The sequence below is a fragment of the Zerene cesonia genome, chromosome 29, assembly GCF_012273895.1.
Source record: "Zerene cesonia ecotype Mississippi chromosome 29, Zerene_cesonia_1.1, whole genome shotgun sequence".
NCBI classification, from domain to species: domain Eukaryota; kingdom Metazoa; phylum Arthropoda; class Insecta; order Lepidoptera; family Pieridae; genus Zerene; species Zerene cesonia.
The window spans coordinates 5548358-5573422 of record NC_052130.1 but is presented as its reverse complement, the minus strand read 5'-3'; the positions used below and the strand labels follow the sequence as shown (position 1 = coordinate 5573422).

Below are 25065 nucleotides of genomic sequence, written 5' to 3'. Positions count from 1 at the left end.
TATTTCGAAATCCAATATGGCCGCCATCACAAAATAGGGAATGGGAAACTTTAAGTTCATGCTATTAATTTCGCATTTATTCCAATAGTAGAAAACCACACAACAGTGAACGAATCAAACAGTATCTTGCGAATTAGGAAACTGTGTAAGATTAATATGACCTTGTATAGCTGACTATCAACTTCACTGCAATGCGAAATCACTGTGAAAAATAAATAACTGTGAAATATAACAGACGTGTAATACAGGAGACATGCTTATTAAAACGCATTGTAAATATGTAACAATAATATTTTCAGTTTAATGACATTTTAAAGTTATAATGCACAAAGAACTACAATGACTACTGTTATAATAATGGGTTTTGTCAATGAAAAGAGTAAAAACAGATTAAATAATTATTTTGAACAAAAAATTAAGCTGCCTTCAAATTATCAGAACTAGAAAGTTACATGGGACCAGTTGGGACACACCAGCTTTCAAATAAAAAAAAAATTCGTAGAGAATGATTGAATCCTGGCGATGCTTATCAGGATAATAAGATCAATCAATTATAGTATTCTCACCAATCTATACTAATATTATAAAGCTGAAGAGTGTGTTGGAACGCACTAATCTCATGAACTGGCGTTTGCAATACAATAATAGTTAACATGTTAACATGATTTAGCTTCACCTGAATGTTTATGTAAACGACTTCGTTTGACTCGATTTTGATTTGAAATAAAAATTTTATTACAACTTTCTATGTTTATCAACGGCTAGCGGTCCGCCCCGGTCTCGCTCGTGGTACATACATAGCCCATATCCATCCTCAATAAATGGGCTATCTAACACTCAAAGAATTTTTCAAATCGCACCAGTAGTTTTTAATATTGGTGCGTTCAAACAAACAAACAAACTCTCCAGCGTTATAATATTAGTATAATAGATAAGTAAAAAATTAAGAAATTTAGTTCATTACACAATAAAACAAAAAAGTCATAATAATGTAACAATTGAGTTATTAATGTAACTTTACATATTATAAATAATAAATACTATGCAATGAGCCGCAACTAAATAAACGTAGGGTCAAAGGTCAGCAAGGCGCCTCGGTTCTCACTTGCACTGGCATACGGCCAATTTCATTTGCAATATCACGTGGAGACTAGCTGTTATAACATTACCTAGTAAATAACAAATAATAACAATGCAGCTGATCTTAAATTAATTAGGTATATTTTGAGTGTTAGAATTTTGAATATTGAAGCCTAGCACGCTTCGGCCAGCTCGCAACGGGGGGGTACCACACCCTCACAGAAGATCGACGAAAAAAGTAGCATACAATGTGTTTCGTTCGGTTAGTGGGGGATCCCATACTACGTAGTCAAACCTTTCCTTATTGCTTACCCCTTAAAAGCGGGTAACGCGTTTACATAATTAGTACCTCTGTAAATGGGTGGTAGTGATCGCTTACCATCGGCTAAACACTAGCTCAATTTCCCGGTCTAGTATAACAAATCGAAGTTGTTTTTCTACAGAGCGGTCAACCAGGCAGTGGTTCGATATATGGTAAGTGATCACCACTGTACACACTATCCTACTATCCTACTTCCAACTAATCCTAATAATATTATAAATGCGAGAGTTTGTAAGGATGTCTATGTGTGTTTGTTGCTTTTTCATGCAAAAACTACTGTACCGATTGCACTGAAATTTGGTACGAAGACAGCTGGACAACTGGAATAACATATAGGCAACTTTTTGTCCCAATATTCCTACGGGATGCGGACTTACGCGGGTGAAACCGCAGGGCGCAGCTAGTACCACATATGTATGACGTAGCCCACCGTAATCCTAAAATATTTTAACCGCCAACCGGATATCTTACGTAATTATTTCTAATAATTACCTATTATTCTGAGGCAGTTCTATGATAACTTACACAATAAGTTACTAGTATACTAATACTAATGAGATATTGTTTTACAAATCCGTCAGATTAAAACAACAATGCGATATTTATACCTATTAAAAATAATGTTACAATAACTGTGATAATATATTAGGTATCGTATCACAACAGATAACATAATATTATTTTACTATAACTGTCCGTTATTATTTTAAATTGTCTATTTTTTTAAATCATCATCATCAGCCCATATAACTTCCCACTGCTGGGACACAGGCCTCCAAAGAGGGTTCAGGCTATAATCCACCACGCTGGCCAAGTGCGGGTTGGTAGATGTCACATGTCGTCGAACTTTTGATTCTTGGACATGCCCGCTTCCTCACGATGTTTTCCTTCACCGTTTTAAGCAGTGGTGATGTTATCCACATGTGCAGATAAATTGAAAAAACAATTTCTTTCCTGCACGCTCGCCCGGTCTCGAAACCCGACTTATCGATTTTGAAGTAAGATGTTCTCACCACTGAGCCACCACTCCATTATTTTAAATATCGTTTATTATATACATTTTTAACACGTTTTTTACATTATTTATATTACAATTAACAAAGGGTTCATTATATGGCTCGTTTTTCACTCTGTGGTTTAAAATTATCCGTCCAACACTATTACACAACAATATTAAAAGGTGACCAATGAATGAAACAACGCTCGACTGTAGCTGCATTGGAAAGCTAGTAAAAAACCAAAATACTATCGAAAATTCTCCATTGAATACTTGCCGCACTATAATCTTTCATTATGCAAAATTTAACACAGATCTAATCAGCGGCTTTTGGATAAAAGATTAAATAGCATAAATGATCCATCCCTCGAAGTCATAATCCTACTAATATTATAAATGCGAAAGTTTGTAAGGATGTGTGTGTGTTTGTTGCTTTTTCACGCAAAACCACTGAAGCGATTGCAATGATATTTGGTACGTAGACAGCTGGGCAACTGGAATAACATATAGGCAACTTTTTATCCCGATATTCCTACCGGATACGGACTTACGCGGGTGAAACCGCGGGGCGCAGCTAGTACTATAATTATAAAGGTTGAACTAACAGGAAGAAATCATGCTTTTAATACGTTTTAAAGTTTTCAATAAACATAAAATACTTCCATGTAATATTAAATACAATTTAAACTTGAATAACAAGGAATCAAATATATTTCAATCAGTATCGCGAAAATATTCAATTGCGAAGCTGAATAATAAAAATGTCATAAATATTTGTTCTAACATTTTTCAAGGAATAGGTATAATAAAACAATGTACCTATAATATAATATGTATATACATAGTATAAAATAAAGTCGCTTTCTCTGTGGTACCCTATGTCCCTCTGTATGCTTAAATCTTTAAACCTACGCAACGAATTTTGATGGGTTTTTTAAATATTATATTATATATTTTTTAAATACTATATAATATTTTAGATATATTAATTCAAGAGGTAGGTTTGTATGTATAATGACATCCGAATATCCGAATACACCGAATTTAACGCATGCGAAGCCACGGGCAAAAGCGTGTATATTATACACAGCTAACATTTTAATATACTGATAATCTTTTTTATAAGGCTGTATAGAATAAAATTTAAATTAAATATATATCAGGGCATGTACATTCATGCTGTTCGTATAATAATTACCCGAACAATAAATTTTGTCTTATGGTAAATCTAATTATCCGGGTACTTTATGCAATTAAATTATCTAAGGAAGTTATAAAATATAGTATTGTATAAAGGGTTATATATTAAAGAACGTAAGTATATTTAAAACATAAAACAACTCGCCGTATTTTATAATTAAACAATTGTAATTTAGGAAAGTTATTCTGAAATTTTGTTAAATTATTCTACAGGTAACATTGCAATTCAATAGTGATTTACTCTTTTAGCGCAATCAATATTTTTTTATTAAATCGCGTTTTCTCATTTCTGAACGTTATACGTAGGCATGTGTGCGTGCGGCCGAGTGCCACCATGTTGACTGTCAATGTGTGTGTGCGGAATTCTAGCTCTCATACTTTCTTGCATAGTAAATTAGTGTAGTAAAGGGTGCCACTGAAAATCAGAGCTGAGGCGTTAAGCCTCAGGTTTCCTGAGTGGCATCCCTTTTTGGCACACGCAGCCACACATAATTGTTAAGTGTAAATTTTTATTTTTATCTATTTTTTTCCTCTTATATATTTGTTTTTTATTGTATGCTTCTGTTTTTTCTGTTTGATCTGTTGTGTGTGTGTATGTCTGTGTCAAATAAATGTTTTTCTTTCTTTCTTTTTTTCTTTCTTCTTTCTTCTTTCTAGTATAGAAATACTAGCTGCGCCCCGCGGTTTCAGCCGCGTAAGTACGTATTCCGTAGGAAAATCGGGATAAAAAGTTGCCTATATGTTATTCCAGTTGTCCAGCTATCTACGTACCAAATTTCATGGCGATCGGTTCAGTAGTTTTTGCGTGAAAGAGCAACAAACACACACGCATCCTTACAAACTTTCGCGTTTATAATATTATAGTAGGATTATCTGTGGTAATGTGTAGAATAATATGTGTGTGTTTGTGCATTATTCGTGAATGTGTGCTGTATGTGAATAATGCAATATAATGTTTATTTTATTAGTGCTTCATTTCAAAGAAGTAATTGATTGTAGGTTAGTATAGCATATGCGCAATTTATATTATGTTACGGTTTAAGTGGTTTATGTTAACGTTATGCATAAAAACTGGTTAAAAATAATAACCAATCCAGACTTTTTTAAGTTATGACAAATATATTTTATATAAAAAGTATGTAATTGATTTAAAATTTACTATATATTGAACGAATCCTTGAAACTTGAAGATTCTTTTAGCCACAAAAATATGTTATTTTAACTTACCTATCAAACATATTATGCTACCATCAGAAATATTATTATTGTGTAAAATTTGAGTGATGCTTTCCTGTAATGCGTAATTTTTTTTTTTTTGAATCTGAAAATGATGAAATCTTTGAAAATTAATTAATTGGATACCGAAAATACGACTCGTATTTTCGGTATCCAATTAATTAATTTTAGTCTTGCAAGAAGTAAAGCTTATTATTTACTATTTTTTGTGCATACAGTCCAATGCGGTATTATTTATGTATTTTACATATTTATCATAAATCCTAGTCTTTTTTAAAATGACCAATACATCACATTAGCCGTAACACGCAGCATCGTCACGTGTACAGAAGAATTTGAAGCGTTTGATAATAATAAATCTAAGTCACCATTAGCCATTTTAATGGCAGCTTATATGCAAGTAGTTAATTTATTGACATAAAAAAATTTGAAATCCCGTGTCACCTAGTGAGACGGATGATATACATTTTATGCGTCCCCACCCGGGAATCGAACCCTGGACACCTCAGTTCTACGTTCACGTATTAACCACTGTACCAAGAAGGTGGTGGAACTGATATCGCTATACATAAAATATCTAGCAGACAGTATTTAGAAACCAGTAGTTATTTAAATAGATTAATTTTATGCTTATCTTTCATTTATTCAAATAAATAATTATTATAAACAGTTTAAACTGATGAACAAGCTATTTTAAATCAGTATCATTATCATAACAATGTACCTACTATTGTCTTTAATACAGTTTAAAAACTAAAAAAACTCGCTTCTATCATATAATAAAAAAAAAAACAAAATTGTCTCCATTTTTTATAGTGTATACGGAAGGAAATTTATTTAACCCGTCGATTGTAATCATGACAATAAGATAAATTCATGAAATTACTGTATCGATCGATGTTTGTTTTGCCAAAGTTTGAATTAAATCTGTCCGCTTATAGTGAGTTAAAATTTAGTCTAAGGGAGATGGTTTCACATAAACATGCTTGTGTATATGTGTATATTAGCTAATATAGTGTGTTAATAAACTATGATATGTCAGAACGGATAAAACTATCTATAAAAAAACCAAACTGAAATCGGTTAATTCGTTTTTGACAGTCACATGATTGGATTTAAGACTTTAAAACGGATTTTAAACGCGATTTATTTATTATATTTCGTGCGTGGTCCCGGGGAGACTCCCTGTGACCACGCTCGCTGTAAAGTGTTCGAAACGTCGGGTTAATAATAAAATGAATAAATCGCTTTTAAAATCCGTTTTAAAGACTTTAATTTCTAACTGTATAATACTCGCGTAAAATCAAACACAAGAAAATATTACGATTGGCTTATTCAAATTTATCAAAGCAAAGTCGCTTTCCGCGTTTGTCCATATGTATGTATTCTTATATCTTTAAAAATACGCAAATTTTGATGTGGTATTTTTAATAGATAGAGTGATTCAAGAAGAAGGTTTATGTATAATGACATCTATTAAACTACTCCGAATTTAACGTACTTAACCGCGGGAAAAAGTTAGTAATATTAGTTTTAATCTAGACGAAATAAACACAATTTTGTTATTACTTCCAGCAGATGAAGGCTACATCAATTTCCCAGAGTTCACGCAGGTGCAATGCCAGTCAACCATTGTACGGAATAATTATGCCAATTTAATAAACACATACATACTTTAATGATATAAAACACGTGACAATAGACTCTTATGTCCTATAAGTGTTTTAAATGCTTGTAATTTTTCTTAGGTTATAAGTTTGATGACGTTTCTCTGACCGCCCTGCCTCCTTGAGAACTCCTTTATGAACTTTCCCCGTATTTAATCTGACGTAAGATTGAATTAAAGAGCACAAAATAGCATCTAATTATTTTTCATCTGTGATATTACACGTTCGTTTTATTATACGGCCAGGTTTTCGTCCCGGTTTCGCCCGTGGTCATATGTAGCATGTCACTCAGTGAAGTTGCAGCATTGTAACGGTGAGTGAGTTTTTGAAATCGGTCTATTGGTCTTTACGTGAAATCGTTACTAAACAATCATCTTTATAACATTAGTGTAGGTTAGAAGCCGGCAATCACAGCGTGCTTACAAATGCCATTTCTTAAAGCGAAAGAATATCGAAGAAATCAGACGGTCACAGGAAAAAAAATCTAAGCAAAGACAAAAATATTCTTAACCGAAATTTAGTGTTTATCAGAACACAATATCTAAAGAGAGCGGGAAAGGGGGTTGTCCAACTAACCTACGTTTTAAGACTCGATTATTACGACAAAGAAAATGTGTTTTCATGGTCGACAAAATGTAATCTATACTAATATTATAAAGCTGAAGAGTTTGTTTGCTTGAACGCACTAATCTCAGGAACTATCCGATTTAAAAAAATCTTTCTGTGTTAGATAGCCCATTTATTGAGGAAGGCTATAGGCTATATATGTACCACGGGCGAAGCCGGGACGGACTAGTTAATAATAACTGCAAAAACATGATAAATAATGTTTCATAGTACAAAATTTATAACATAACTTTTTTAATATCGTTGAATTAAGCATAAAATAGAAAACATGAACATATTGAAGAGAGTTTAGATTTATGAACATTGTTTATAAATATTTTAGTCGAATAATACACATTTCTATTAATTGCAAAATTAGTTTTTAGAATGATTTTAACAAAGTAACAATATGAACAGCAAAAGATAAATACGAAAGGGTATATTTAAAGTGTTTAGGGCGGTAGATATGGATTAGTCTACTAGTACAAAGTCTAGTTTTAATCCGGATACCACACGAATAAAACCGCGGGAGCAAGTTAAGTTTATTCTGTAAAAGTATAGATAACTAGTTGGACCCGCGGCTTTACCCTCGAAATACATGACTTTATATAGGCCGCGCGTCCGTCTTCTTGAAGGAATGATTGACTAACCCTAAAATATTTTTACTACGGACTACTCGTTCCTGAGATAAGAACATTCAAACAGACAAACTCTTCAGCTTTATGCTATTACTATGGATAGATTTAAAACTGAATCCATAGACTATCAAATAATATGAAACAAAACAACATACCTGCGTTTGCTTCAAATTAATAATTAAAGTTTTTGTTGCAGTTAAAATTTTAAACCAGTTTTAACAACCTAGCGAGCGTGTTTTTATATTTTATATCTATATATAAAAGATACTCTTAAATCATTACGTAATTTGTTGTAATCTTTCTTATTCAACGTTAGCCTGGTATAAATTAATAAATCTTAATATAAAAAAATCCAGAGTCATGACGTATGTTCCTAATGAACTCTTCACCAACTCAACCGATTTTAATGAAATTTGGCATTTTATGTGTAATTTGGTCCAAAAATAAAGATATAGGATAGTTTTTATTTCGATTAATTATCCCAATACTTCATAATCTTAAAATTTTTAATTATTACTCAGCCACAGCAGCGCGTGGTCGGGTATGCTAGTTAATAACATAAGAATAAAAAGAAATAATGCAGTGCAATGCAAAGCAGTGGTGGCTCAGTGGTGAGAACCTCGGACTTCAAAATCGATAAGTCGGGGTTCGAGACCGGGCGGAGCGTGCAGGAAATAAATTGATTTTTCAATTTATCTGCACATGTGAATAACATCACCTACTGCTTAAAACGGCGAAGGAAAACATCGTGAGGAAACCGGCATGTCCAAGAATCAAAAGTTCGACGACATGTGACATCTGCCAACCCGCACTTGGCCAGCGTGGTGGATTATGGCCTGAACCCTCATAGGAGGCCTGTGTCCCAGCAGTGGGAACATATATATGGGCTGATGATGAAAAAGAAATAATAGTTCACATTTTAACACCATTATGTACATTGCAGGATTTATCAGATCATGATAATATTTCGGTATTGCTTATATTATACTAGAAATATTATGGAAAATTAAGTATAATTTATTTAATCCTATATTAGAATAGTATTATATTATCTGTGCCTAATGTTATCATAATTATAATTAACATCAGATGTAGCTTTATTTTAACCGAATAGAAAAAGTCAATACCACTTAAATGTACCTAAAAACGTCATAAAAATCGTTCGTTTTTAACCGACGTTAAAAAAGGGGTAAATTACCCACATTGCACTTGTGTTTTTTTTTGTGTTTGTTACCTCATAACTGACTAAACCGAATTTTATGATTTTTCATAATTTGAAAATTGATGCTTGCCAAGTGGTCCCATTTAAATTCAAAAATTTGATGGCGATTTAGCTTTTTGTTAAATATAATCATTATTAACGCATCATACTCCAAAAACAATACCATATAAGATATATTAGTTTCATATTAAAATATGCACATAAACCTGTAGAATCAACCCGTAAACAGTCACTAGAATATATTAAACGAATGACACAGCACAATCACATGAAATACGACACAAAATAACTTACATCTTCCGTATTTGAAATAGATTTGGCTATAATCCACACGTTGTATTTAACGTCACACGTCCGCGCTCCGTGAGATCTCGCGGCCGAATGAAAACTGCCGCCAAAACACGACAAACGTATGTAATATAGTGCACAGAGTAAATAAGCAAAGATTAGGCGTTAGGCGGGCGGATTTCGAGATTTCCCGACTTGCTGCAGCTGACTAGCGATACGCCCCGGCGTCGCTCGTGGCACATACACAATATTATCACCATACTAGCTTTTCGTCCGCAGCTTCTCTCGCGTAGTCAAAGAAAAAATGGGTAGTCCGAGGTTTTTCCTCTTTAGTTCCTGTTTCCGATGGATTTCCAGCACAAAAACTATCCTATGTCCTTTTTGGGTCTCTAACTATCTCTTTACCAAATTTCATTCAAATCGGATCAGTAGTTTAGGTGTGAAGGAAAGGCAGACAGACATAATGACTGTTACATAATTTGTAATATGAGTAGGGATAGAAATGCCGTACATACCCAATGATGAAAGAATTTTTCAAATTGGTTCCTAATATAACGGCGTTCTAACAAACAAACTATTCAGCTTTATGTTATTCAGATTTTTTAGCTTGTGTATTGGTACACGGAAGGTGTTTATAAATTATTACTGTTATATAAAAAAAATAACTTAAAAGTTTATTACATAAGAAATAAATACAAGACAAGAATTCTGAGTTCGTAGATAAAAAAATGAAATGTCTGCGGTTTCGTTCGTGTTTCAAATATAGATATATATACCATTATCTTATCCTCCTGAAAGTATTTCCACTTAGGAGGAGGACCATTTAGGAGGTTCAGTGACATAGACACGCACAGGAGAAATAAATAAAATTCACATGTCTCGTGTTTGTAACCGTCTACTCCGACACGAAAAGTCGGTCCAATTGTTTGTGATTTAATCTTACTTTTTTATAGCATTGAAACGCTTTATACATGAGAAATTTTGAAAGAAAAAAGAGAAAGAGAGGCGGGATTGGAACCCGAGTTATCACGGGTGGCCGAGAGGCTAGGCGTTGCTACGGTTTGGCAAAAAGACGCGGCTTCGAATCCCGCCTCGTGATCGTATTTTATGATTTATTTTTCTTTATTTTAAGTGCGTAAACTTTTTCATATATATCCCCAAGTGAAATGGGTAGAACGATGTTTCCAGTAAATTTTGAAACAGTGATGAAAAGAAATAATAAAAAAAAAATTCTTTATTTCTTTCGAAACGGTGAATAATTTTTTTTTTTGTTTAGGAACCGCGTTATAGGGCCAGTAACCCGTAACATGCGTGAAAATTAATTAGTCACGAATAATTAACAAGAAAAAAAAAAAGAAAATTTCACTCAGAACATACATACTTAATATTTAAAGCTTTCATATTTTATAAAATTTAATAAGTCAATCATAACATTATTCATTAGCAGTGGTGGCTCAGTGGTAAGAACCTCGAACTTATATCAAAAAGTGGGGGATTCAGACAGGCGAGCATGTAAAATACATTTCTTTTTTTTGCTTTTTCAATTTAATAAAATAGGTACTGGGTATTGAAAACAGCACAATTAACTTTATCGATCAAGGAAATAACAAAAAACAATAATTACATTTCACATTCGAATATCTAAGTATTATGATGTGAGTGTTTTAATCACGAAAAATGTCCTAACCTAACCATCGCCGAGTTAAATTTCACACAGGCTCTATTATGTGGATAGTACACGAGTTACGTCGGGGGCTACAGTTAGTACTGAAATCGGGAAGGTTTGTACGCCCGCATAGTCTAGAGGAAAGCAGTCTCAGGGTTTTCCTTACATACTTTCCATTCCCGTGAGATTTCTGGGATAAAAACTAAATCATTTCTCGCGTATCACTCTCTCTCACTCAGAATTTCATCGCTATCAGTTCAGTGGTGTAGGCGTGAAGAAGAGACAGAGTTACTCGCGCATCACTTCGAAGTATAAATGTCTCTGTTTGTTTGTATGTATATATTCTTAGATCGTTAAAACTATACATCGGATTATGATGGGATTTTTTTTAGATAGACTGATTTAAGAGGAAGGTTTATATGTATAATAATATATTTTACACTACTCCGAATTTATCGCCTGCGAAGTACTACAAGCGACATAAGTCGAGATTGTTGTGAAAAACGTTGATGACGGTTGGCACAAAGATGCATTGCCATCTTCATCAGGTATTCGACTTCCTCTATCTATCGAATACAGTGCCACCAATTTATCTTTTAATGGCGAAAAATTTAGGTAAAGATGATGAATATTTCACATTGCTGACTACTTCAAGTGCTGTGTGTTTTAATTTCAAATGTTTACTGAAGAATGTGCCTAAAAATCATGCCCGGAATATTGTTCAAAATGTAACACGCGAAGGTAATGATATAAATATTTCAGAGATAAGTTGTGGCACTTTACCGCGCGAGTGAAGCCATATGCTTCAGCTAGTGTTACTAATATTATAAAATCGAAACTTTGTAAGTATGTATATATATATATATATTTATATCAATCAAGCGTGTATCCATACTAAAACATAAAAAAACCGATGAACGGACTAATCCTGCAGCGGGATCTTAGACTAACAGCTTATCGTATCTGTATGAAATTTGAATTTTTTACAGAGGTTTAGTCTGAATTAGGACATAGGCTACTTCTTACACGGATATCACGCGAGTGACGCCGTGGATTAGAGCTAGTAGTCTATTTAAAATCTAAGGAAAGAGCCATTTAACCATTAATCTATTTCTGGGGAGTTGTAATAACGGAAAATTGCTTCTATGAGTAATATCACACCTACGTGCATTTACATGGCAATGCACCTACGTATGTTCGTATAGATAGTAATATGTTATCTGTAGTAAAGATGGATATTATTTGATGCGGCTTAAGAGCTTCGATAAGTACGCAATAGAAAGCACAGATAATAATTATCTACTAGTAGTCATAAGTAATTTTTATTCAGTGTTTATCATTATGCATAGTAGGGCATTGCAAACGACTTAAAAAGGGGGATGCTGTTCTGAATTTAACTGTATGTTTCAATTGCCTTCAAAAAAGGTTATTAATTCAATATTTTTTGTGTTTGTTACCTCATAACTTGTTACTGGCTAAAGAGACTTTAATGATTATTTATTATTTAAAATCTGGAGCCTGCCATGTGCTTCCCTGATCCCATTTAAATTTGTTCTAGTTCTGTCAATTTGATGGTGTTTTAGTTTGTTAAAAATAATTATTAATCCATATTATTATACGAGTACCTGCTCTGCTTAAATCAACAAAATCCTAAAAATATACTAGAAGAATGAAGGTTTTTGTTTTTTTTCCAAATAATTCTGAAGCTATGTTCCAAGGGTTTAATTTTTAATACAACTAAAATGGATGTATTAATTATAAACTAGTTTTCGGTATGTCGTAGGTCGTTTACGACCTAGTTTCTTTATCAATTAATACCTGCGTTCCGGATGTGAATCATACATACTGATAACACATACGGAAGGCTTGCAGATGCATAATTATAATTCTGGTCTCATTTCTTTGATTGCGACAAATTTGAGTTGAGAATGTTCAATACATTGATTTGGGCACGGGAGTGAAAACAAAGTCGTCTGCGGCGTTTTTCTGTGTGCTAGCAATAAAATCAAAAACTACTGCACCAATTTTCTATCTGTTTTCACTAATGGACAGCGTGGTTCTCGATAAAGCTTTCAACATATAATAATCTGTTAAGGTTTTATATTTAAACGATCAATTTACATCATTTATAAACTTGAAAAAAAAAATATTTTTATGCCATAGTGGGAAACTGCGTTCGCCTGATGGTTCACCGTCGCCGGTCACCACCGTCAATGACTATGACCTAGAAGAATCGGCAAGCAGCTCGAAAGTTATTTTATAAGTAAGCAGGTACACATACGAACGAGGGTAAAGAGTCCTCATTACAAGATAGATTAAAAATACATTTCACCGCATCGTGAGTCACTTATAGCATGTTATATATCACGCGCTACACACGGTGTTTGGTCACTGGATTTCGATGTAAATATTTAATATTTACTTTATCATCGGTTCTGTCTGCCGCGTTGATCCCTCTGTACGCTGTCTACGTTTGATTCCAAATACCGCTTAATTGTTTATTAGACCTAGACTTAAATGATGACGTATCTACGAAGGCATATGGATGTGTATAGATTATTAGAAATATGGGGATATTATAAGTCTCGTGTTCCCTAGTGGGGTATGGGCCAGATGACATACATCTGTTTCACTGATCGACTTTCTTCACGGACAAGTAGGTAAGGATCAGCCTTCTGCGTCCTGCCAGTCCGAGACTTTTTTTGTGAATGTTGGGATGTTATAACTGACCATCAATGCTCATGGTACAAACTTCCATCCTCTTTTTTATCCACTTGAGGGTAGATTTGATTAAAACCCTTTGCGTTTTACATAAGTATTGAAACTTTGGTTGGGATGTTTGATATATATAGCATGAGATAAATAAAAAATAAAAGGTGACTTACGTGCGAGTGCTTAAACATGTTTGATGAAAATTAGTTCAGCTGTTTAAAGATCATCTGTATAGTGTTTGTACCTATAGATATATACATTGTCACATGTACACCAGTAGATGGCGTAGCTGTCGATCAGTCAGTCGTGTAACGTACGTGGTCGGGGTCGACGTGCGCCTACATTTGTACTGGGTGTAGTGGTGAATTTTCAGTGTCCCTGTACTAGTTTCCCAAAGGACTTACGGCGGTCCTTACAATAAGCTATTCTCAAGTTAATGGGATCTGGCTATATACGTAGATCAAATATAAATACTCAGGCTAGCAGAATACGATGTCTAATTTCAAATTCAAGATGGCTGACACAAAATACATTAGGGTATTTTTTCAGTTATGGTTTGTCAAGATGTTATTCCCAAAGGGTTGGGAAAAACGCTAAACTTCTGCGCAGTTAATCGTATACGAGATCAAGTCATCAATATTCAGCGAAATCGTAAAACTAATCATGCAAGGGAAGTAATTAAAGCACAATTGCGATTTCTCCACGGTAATAACGCCGATAAGCTATGGTATGCGAACACCATGTGACTGGGAACGTGTCTTGTAATAAATAAATATGCAAACACACTCTCTGTTGTCTGTTAGCATTGTCTTTTATTGTGGTGCATTGAACAGCGGTGGTTTAGTGGTTAACCCCGACTTATATTAAAGTCAAGGGTTCAAGATTCAGAGTGCATAATTTAAATAGATTTTGTAATTTATCTGCACATTATCACATTACCACTTTTCAAAACGATACTGAAAAGTATCGTAAGGAGGCCCGTTTCCATCCCAGTGCATTCCTTTTTTTCAAGTAAACAATCATTTCCTTATCCCTTATCCTAAAAACGGGGCACACCAGATCATTTGCCCGCTATGAAATAAAAAATTAAAATATACATACATACTAGCTTTTGCCCGCGGCTTCGCACGCATTAATTCGGAGTAGTTTAATAAATGTTATTACGTATATAAACCTCTTGAAACACTATCTATTAAAAAAAAAACAACTCATAATCCGTTGTGTAAAGATTTAAGCATACATAGAGACATAGGGACAGAGAAAGCGACATCGTTTAATACTATGTAGATAATCAGTATTCATAGTTTTCATGTAATCGTTTATGCTACAATTAACCAAAATGTAACTGTATCCAAGAGGAAGGTGGTCCCCAAGACACAGGCTGTCCTAGTTTGGGGACCAATGAACCGTACAGCTGCTATATTGTCTATGCCCCATAAAAATATTATTATCTATTATTATAAAGTGAATAATAGCGATAAAACGTGTCCAAGAAAGGTTAAATACGAAAGTAAGGTTAATAATTTTATGTACAATTACGAACATCTGTTATTTTAATTTATGTAACATAATACGTCATTTGGACATGCAAATTACAATTTGAACATACAAATGGATATATCATTCAATAGATTATCTATTGTTTACATCTATAGGGCAAATGAGAAACTGACGTTCAGACAATTAAAATATTACTAATTTTTATTTGTTTATTTAATTTATGGGACTCAATAGCAAGTACGTATTAAACTTAAACTAAAGCCATTATCATCAACTAATATAATCCTATTAATATTATAAACGCGAAAGTTTGTAAGTATGAATGGATGTAAGTTTGTTACTCTTTCACGCAAAATCTGCTCAACTGATTGTAATGAAATTTGGTACATAGATAGCTGGACAACTGGAATAAAACAAAGGCAACTATTTATCGCGACATTCCTACGGGACACAGATTTACGCGTGTTAAACCGCGGGGAGCAGCTAGACTTATATATTTATCAATTTTAAATGTAAGTACACAACGTTTGGAATAATACCAATTATACAATTATTTCACATGAAAAATGGTCTAAAATAATAATGTTGCATTATTACAAAATTTTGCATGTTATATTTGAGGATTATTATTGTCATATATATAAAAACTTTCTCTTTAATTACACATAAATTATTATTAAGGAAAGCTTAGAATTTTAACCAACACAATAAAAGTATATAAAAATAAAATTAATAGATAAAATCAAGTGCAAAAATTACTTCTGCTACCACATTCTTTAACAAAACGTTTAAAAGTAGCTCTATTTAAATACATTGAGAACATTTTACATTTGATATTTCGACGATGATGTGCACTTTCCAGTCTCATGCTTACGATAAAATCACGATTCAATAATACTCCATAGCGAATTCTGGCGTTCAAACGTCGTCTATCTCCTGTTAACTGTAAATAACCCATTTCATTATCGCCAAGTGCATGTCTACGTCAAAATAAAAAACATCACGTTATCATAAAACGCCAATGTTAACCAAGAAATAAATGTTAAATAATGTTATACGTATTACGACAAATAATTTCGAATAAATAACAAAAATTCAATAAATGTTATGCCATATTAAGAATTTTTATAAGATTTTCTGGTTGTGCAAGTTTATATAATTTTTATCTTAATTTTATCATAAAAAGGTTTCATAACCTTTACTTACATAATTTTTTTTTTGTCACCTCTAACGGTATTAAGGTATCCACTCTTTAATATATACATGTATCTAATATTTGTAAGAAACTAATTCAAAAACAACACAAAACGGCTTTTAATAAATTTTTCATCCGCAGTAAGCATTTTTATCAAGCTTTAGATTAAGATGGATAATATAGCAGTATCTATATTTTTACTAAGCTAGTCATTGATGTTTTTAAAGATTTTCCAAAAAGAAACCGAAAGTCGAAACTACGTGAAGAAGCACATACCTATCTATACCAAAATTATAAAGCTGAAGAGTTTGTTTGTTTGAACGCACTAATCTCAGGAACTACTGGTCCAATTTCTTTCAATGTCCCGCCCACTTATTGAGGAAGGCTATAGGCTATATATGTACCACGGGCGAAGGCGGGGCGGACCGCTAGTTATGTTATAATTTACAATAATTATTATGATAAAATGTTAGGAATTCTATTAATAGATTTGAAAATATTATGTTCCCATCTGCTAATTTGGTTGTACAGTCATAAAAAGGTTTTTTATGAGTATTATTAAGTTATTGTAAGTACATAGTCGGATTCAGGATAATTGCTACTATAACTGTAATAAAGATAGGCAAATTATAAGGTAACAACCAAAAAATTCAATCGAACTAATAACCTTTTTTGAAGTCGTCTGAAAAGCTAGTTGTTAATATGTTGACAATACCATAAAAGATTCAACACGTAATAGAATAATCTTTTAATTATACTTCAAACACAGCGTCATATAGTCAACATGAATGAAACCAATTGCGCTTGAATATTTACTGAACTAATAAACAAATTATGAAATTAATGGGAATTGTTTGCTTTCTCATTAACTCTGATTCAGTATTTGTTTCGCTTCATTTCGTCTGTTGTTTAGGTTATTTTCTTATATTTGTAATGAACACTAATTTGTCTTATATACAAACTAGCTGTTCCCCGCAGCTTCGCACGCGTGGTCATAATGAATTATCATGGTACTTTCATCCCCTATTTTGGTCCCTTGGGGGGAGAATTTATCAAAATCCTTTAATAGCGGATGCCTATGTCATAACATCTATCTGCATGCCAAATTTCAGCCCAATTCATCAGTGGTTTGGGCTGTGCGTTGATAGATCACTATGTCAGTCAGTCACCTTTGAGTTACATAGGTATACTAGTTTTTGGCCGCGGCTTCGCATGCGTTAATTTCGGGGTACTTTGATGTTAATATACATATAAACCTTCCTCTTCAATCACTATATTTATTTAAAAAACCCCATCAAAATCCGTTGCGTAACTGTAAACATTTAAGGATACATATGGACATAGGGACAGAGAAAGCGACTTTGTAGTGATTTAGATATTAAGCTCTCAATAGAAATTATCCCATACTTCTTAGTATTATTTTAATTTCTTTAGTCAGTTTCTTAAATTTAACTCTTTTTTAAACCAATGAGGAAAAGGAAACAGTCCTCCGTCTCACTCACTCACCGTACGAATCATAATAGCAAGAATAGTAGCACTATTTCACGGCCATTTTTGTGGGAGTGTTGTACTTCCCCTGTGCGAGCTGGCCCATGGCATTACGCTGAGTAGCAAGCCTAATTAAGGCACATATGTATTTTAAGTACCTAATAAGTGACCTTTATTGTTATATTTCTCTTTGTGTATATATACACATATATATATAATAAACGTATTTTCTTTTTTTCTTCCTTCTTTCTAATTGTTACATGATGTGACCGATCTGCCTCTTTGAATGGTCTGCTATAAAAGAACCTTAATTTGTATTTAGGCAGTGGTGGCTCAGTGGTGAGAACCTCGGACTTCAAAATCAATAAGTCGGGGTTCGAGACCGGGCGGAGCGTGAAGGAAATAAATTGATTTTTCAATTTATCTGCACATGTGAATAATATCACCACTGCTTAAAACGGTGAAGGAAAACAACGTGAGGAAACCGGCATGTCCATGAATCAAAAGTTCGACGACATGTGACATCTGCCAACCCGCACTTGGCCAGCGTGGTGGATTATGGCCTGAACCCTCATAGGAGGCCTGTGTCCCAGCAGTGGGAACATATATGGGCTGGCTGATGATGATGAATTTGTATTTCACGCAAAGCCGGGGCAGGAGGCTATCAGTCGCAGCCTGCAGTGATAAGCCAAGTCGCTAACGTCACTCTCGGGACTTGGCTACCGCGTGTTAGTGGAGTGCTATCACCTTATCATCGATATTAGTCAGTAAAAAATCATTATTTGACAATCGATAAACGATCACAGACTTGAGGCGGGTTTTTTTTAGAACCGTGAGCGGAATAATATTTAAGTTAGACTTGGAATTGTTAAGTACAGTACAATTTATGAGTTTCCAATTTTCTTTTCGAGTCATTGTTTTCAAAAATTGAAACATGGAAAATTAGCCATTGCATCTATATCATTCGTGAATGGCTGGACCGATATCCCTAATTACTTTTGGTTATTGTGAGGTAAAGGCTCTTATGAGAGACAGAAAAAAAAAACTAAACTAAGGTAACATGGTAGTAAAATTTTAACGACATATAAATCTGTTAAGATATTGATGATTGTACTCATATTCAATGTAAGCTGATTTTGTTTGTTTGAACACGCTAATCTCAGGAATTACTTCGATGACATAGATTTTTTGGTGTTGAATAGTCCATTGACTGAGGAACGCTTAATTACAATTATTCCATTTTACTATTATAATTTCAGCATATCAGTTTGTTACAATATTTTTATCCATGAAGTATAAATTAATATTTTATTATAACCCAGTGTAGTGAAATGCTGTAATTTCTTGTAACTGAAGTTACCGAAGACCACATAAATGCATTATTTATTAGTTAATTAAAATATTATCTGTACTTTTTGTTGGCAATTCTTAATGGGTACATACATAAATTATTTCTTGATAGGTATATAATATACTATAATATACTGGATATTTTACAGATAAAGAGAATTTTAGTAAGGTTAACTCTATATTATCATCAGACTAATATTTTAAATGTAAAAGTTTGTTTGCTTGGATATTAATCCGTCAATCACACAGAAACTTCAGAACGGATTTTAATGAAATTTTGTATACAGACAGAGTATGAGGACACTTTTTATCCCGACTAAATGCTCCCTTGGAATAAAACAGAAGGCAATAAACTTTAAGTAAAGCTTTTACTAACCTACTACCATTATATAAGTGTATCATTTATGGCCCTTACACATTATAAAATTGCGTCCTCTGTGAAACGCAACCCACGTTGTAACTTTTCAACCGACTTCAAAAAAGAAAGGGGGTTCTCATTTGTACGTTTTTTCGTTTTCATTAAATCAACAATGACTCAACAAACGTCAAACGTAAAACGTGTTCTTTTGCTACACTAATATGCTGAAGAGTTTGTTTGATTGTTTGAACGCACTATTAATCTCAGGAACTATTGGGCCGATTTGAAAATAAGTTCTTTCATTGTTAGATAGCCCTTTTATTAGGGAGGCTATAGGCTATATATGTACCACGGGCGAAGTCGGGGCGGACCGATAGTTTAAAAATAAAAAAAAAGATTAACTTTGACGCATTTTTTATAGATCTACCAAAAAATGACGCAAGTTAAAAACCATCTCGCACTGCGAGACAGATACATTCTGTGACCACGCTACCACTCAGCCGCTGATCACGTTTGCAGATAACGCATCAGTTAAATTTTACATATTTTAATCTCGATCATCATCATCAATTCTTATTTTCTATGTAAATACTTCAGACAAATACATAGCTTAGTTATTTTCAGTTCAAAATATTCCATTTGATAAGGATTATCAATCGGTTTTATTTTTAATACTGTTCTTTTATTTTCGAAATCGTCTACGTAATAATACCTACTGCATATACACACAGCTTAGACAGTTTAAGATACGATATCCGAGTGTAATAAATGATATTTTAAAATGCTGCATCTAATTTATAATATCTAAGTACATTTAATTTTTAGTTTTATAGCATTGAAATGCTTTATAAATGAGAAATTTTGAAATAATATAAAATATTTGATCATCCCACCTCGTGATCAAATTTTTTCTATTCTTTCAAAATTTCTAAGTACATTTTCACATAAGTAGGTAGGTACAAAAAATGTGAAATAGTAAAAATTTATAATTTTAAAAACGAAAGTAATTAAAATTACTCAGTAGCTAATATCGCGAGTTCTCCAAAACACAATTTCCTGTTTATAGATTGGCTTATAATATTGTTTTTGAATTCAGCTATATTTAAAAATACACGACTGAAATGCCTTGTGCCGCTAAAAAACTTATTTATACAAGTGAACAATTTGTATGCCGTCTGTGAATCATCTTTATGTATTATTTAACTTCATAGATAGTTAACTCTGCATATTACAATAAACTATAATGTGACGTCGGTGTCCATAGGTATGCTAATATTATTTTGTTCAGTGACTCAGTTTACATTGCATCGAAATTTGAATGACAAAAGTTCGCTTGCAAGGTGCTGTAAGGCAGATGCATATTCAACCGACTACAAAATAGGAGGCATCAATTCGATTGTATTTTTTTGGATTAGTTTCCTCAGAACTTTCGACTGGGTGATCCCATTTATTGGTCTAGTTGTGACAATGAGAAGGCGTTTATTTTATTGTTAAAAATAATTATGTCATATTGATGAATGATTTTGAATACGTAATAAGGTTATTAGCTCTTCTCTGTTCAAATGAAATCGATTTTTAGTGTTAAACTTTGTGAAACACGAGAATGCTGAATTTACGTGGATTAATTAATAGATTTATAATTAAACAGACGGATACTGTGAGACAGTACCAGGCAGAGATAATTTACGTAATAAATAAATTTGTGACGTTATAGATACTGAATCGATTTTTATAAAATATCTAAAGATTTTTTATTCAATTTGTTTTATAAAAATTAATATAAATATCCGCGTATAAGTCATTATTATAACATTTATATACGCGGGCGGAACCGGGGCGGGAGTCTAGTTTTACATAAAATGACCTATTTAAACAAAAATAATACATAAATGTTTCCAGTACGAATGAATAACATGCACTTGTTAACAGCATTAAGCATAAAAACAAACGATGTCTTACAACGGTTTTCATAAACTAATAAAAAATATGTTGTTCGTTATTATCTTATTGGGTGAAGGCCTACACGCCTTTATGTATATTCGGTTTAATTTTATTACATCAATATTTGCTCGTACCTACTGCGGTTACTAAAATTAACGATGTAGGTAAATAATGCATTTTATTTTTTGTGCTAGGGTGTCAGAGGAAAATCTAGATTTTATATTATCTTTTAATTCTCTGCATATAGTGCTGTTTTGGGTCTTTTTTAGTTTCCCCGTAATATCCTATCCTACTAATATTATATGTGTGAAAGTTTATACGAATGTATGTATGTAACTTTTCACGCCAAAACCACTGAACGGATTTTGATTATACTTGGCAGTGATGTGATCGCCTCCTTGGTACAGTGGTTAACGCGTGAGCGTAGAACCGAGGGGTCCTGGGTTCGATTCCCGGTGGGGACGTACAAAAAAAAAGTCTCGGTCTGGCAGGACACAGAAGGCTGATCACCTACTTGTCTATAAAAAAAATCGATCAGTGAAACAGATGTGTATCATCTGCCCCATACCCCACTAGGGGACACGGGACTTCACTTGGCAGTGATGTAGCTTATTTACCAGACTAACATATAAGCTAAGAAATCCTTGCTTTGGCCCCCAGCTTCGCCCGCGGGTGACACCACGCGGCACAGCTAATGTAAAACATGTCACATAAATATTTGGTGATTTATTCGTTTTTGGGAAATTGAAGCGATATTTATGTAAAAGAAGCAGGTGAATTTTGTCTTTTCAGTTAAATGAATATAAATAATACACTAGCAATACCTATATACCCCAATATTTTATTGAATACGATTCAGCATCTTATTAAACTATGTATATATGTAGGTACCTACACAGCAAAATGTAAAGTTTATATCCTGCTTATATGACGATGTATGGTCTATTAATATCAGTAATAAATTGGTTGGCAAATAATTCTTTTCTACAAAGAAAATTTTCTGCCAGGGGCGAAGTACCATTCAAATTCTAAACGGGACCAAACGACAATAATTCTTTATCAAAACAAAAAGTATAACATCAATGGGTTGAGAACTCACAGAGTTATCGAGTGACAAACTCAAAGATTTTAATTAGAATTGAGAAACTCCTTTGTTTTTGAAAATATGTAGCGTAGAGTCCACAAGGTCTTTAATAATTGTGAGATATAAATCTTATACTGATTCTGTTAACATAAACAATGATGAACACAAAACCAAAAAGAAGTATCACCATATTATGACGTTTTTATTCTAATTTTCTTCGCTTACCTTTTCCCTCCAAGAATATCACTAGAACACAAACCCGAAACAATATGAAAACACCATCACTAATCTTTACTGAGTTAATTCTACAGATTCAATAAAAATAACAGCACTTCAACACTTCCGAATAACAAAGTTTTAATTCAGCCTAGAAAAATGCAAGCTGTTACAAGGCGTATGTTGAAAAAATTGACGTATCTACGTAAGCAAAATAGTTATATGAATATAAATGTTGAGACAGCGCTATTACGTGTTAAACCGTCATATTAATTGCGTAACCAACCTTTACCTAACTTTCAGTTATTCATTGATTGGATTCGAATGAAGTTACTCTAACAGGTAATATTTCAGAAGGATTGCTTAGGTTACGGATTGGGGATGTAAGTTTGTATGCAATAGAAAATAATGGGCGAGTGAGGTTCGGATTCAGGACACTAAGGGTTGCGGAAAAATAAGCTTAAGAGCAATTCATGACCTCAAATTTTATAAGCAATTCATGACGTCAAATTTTAAAATTTCGACTGTTATTCCAATTTCAAGAGATACAACCTGATAATAGACGAACATAGAGACGCGGTATTTATGCGCATACATAACATCGCATTATGTATTATGCCCGCAATTTACTTTTTTTTTATGGCAGCCACCACCACAGCATTCACCACCGCCCATAAACACTTGCAACACTTGAGGTGTTACAAGTGCTTTGCCGGCCTCTCAGGGACATATACGCTCTTTTCTTGAAGGCCCCAATGTCGTAATTGTTACTTTTCCCAAAGGTCGGTTAGACGTCCTACAACTGTGTAGTTTTTAAATAAACAAAGCCTAATTTAACGCACCATATTATTGAATCCCCATTTCGCAATTTAACGTTTTCACATCGATAGACTACTTACCGACGAAGAGTATATTTAATTCTAAGCCATACGTTATGATTACAATTTGTCCACAGTACTACTATTATAATTGCGGGAATTTAATCTAACGGTGTCTACAAATTTACTGTGATATATTCTTAAGTGTCCAGTGTTACAAAATTGCAGGATGGGGACGATTTGAAAACAATTTACATAAACGTATTGTGTAGGTATTTATAAATTATATGTATAGTTCTATTGAGATGTCTGCGTCAATACATTTATGGCTTTGTTGGATGGAACGCGTGAGAGCATCAGAGGCCCCGCTATGACGCCGCGTTGTATGTGTTGTAATTGTGTTGTACTACGCGGTAACATACCGTCAAACAGTGACAGCGCTCTGACGCTATCTGACTAAGCCATTATTTTCCTAAAAAAATGCTGTTGATTCGATTTTGAATCTTATTTTACTTACCTAAAGCTACATTATTCCTAAATCCTTAGTGACATGAGTTATTTTTTTTTTATCTTCCCAGACGAACAAACCTTTACTATTCAATTTATGTGATGTAGTCACTACTTTTGATGTTTTTATGTGTTATTTTATAATACACTAACTTTCCGCGGCATTGAACGAACAATCAAAGAAAAAACCGATGGGAAAGAGATTTTTCACCCCGGTAAAAAACTAGCCTATGTCAGTCTCTAGTCTCCTCCGATCTCCATACATTAAAATATTATAGATGATTAATCGCTCCGGCAACGTGCAAGACGAGAGAAACAAAGAAATAAACAAACTTTCGAATTAATATTAGTAAGGATTGTTTTCCACCCGGGTAAAGGAAAACATAAGATAGTACCGGGATTTCCCTCGCAAACTTATATAAGAATAAGAACTATCCAATGCCAATACTCGGTTCTCAAACTATCTTTTTATTAAATTTCATCCAAATCAGTTCAGTGATTTCAAGAGACATACGGACAGCGTTCTATTCGCATTTATAATATGAGAAGGGGTTAGAAATTTAAGACCAGTAGAAATATATTGCTAATATTTCAAACAGATTTAAATTAATGCTTACATAATTTCGGTTGAATAAATTGCGCTAAAAGACTATAAAAAAAATTGTTGAGTTAATATTTACCAAGCGACATAAACAAAAATACAAAAAGGTTAATTAAAAAAATCAAAATCATCATAATATTTTATTACATAATTATGCAACACTTATAATAACATTTATAAACAAATGAGTTTAAATAATAGTTTAATTACACGAGTATATTTCAAAATTATCAATTGCTTATCTTGATATATTTGCCATCATTACACTTACTGTCATTAAAAAAGAAACGCTTAATAAATATAATTTGTTCTATCGAGTTTTAACAATTCAGCTGAAAATCATAAATAACCACTAATTTCTTCTACAATATTG

The 25065-nt window shown here is 33.2% G+C and overlaps 1 protein-coding gene across 1 annotated transcript in view; it reads right to left on the bottom strand.

Moving 5' to 3' along the window:
• The window catches only part of LOC119837962 (sodium-coupled monocarboxylate transporter 1), a 29990-nt gene extending 20603 nt beyond the window's left edge, over positions 1-9387 (bottom strand). The window contains exon 1 of the mRNA XM_038363761.1: positions 9263-9387. The gene's annotated coding sequence lies outside the window, so the exon portion shown is untranslated. The remainder of the gene's footprint in view (positions 1-9262) is intronic.
• Between the last annotated feature and the right edge of the window lie 15678 nt (positions 9388-25065).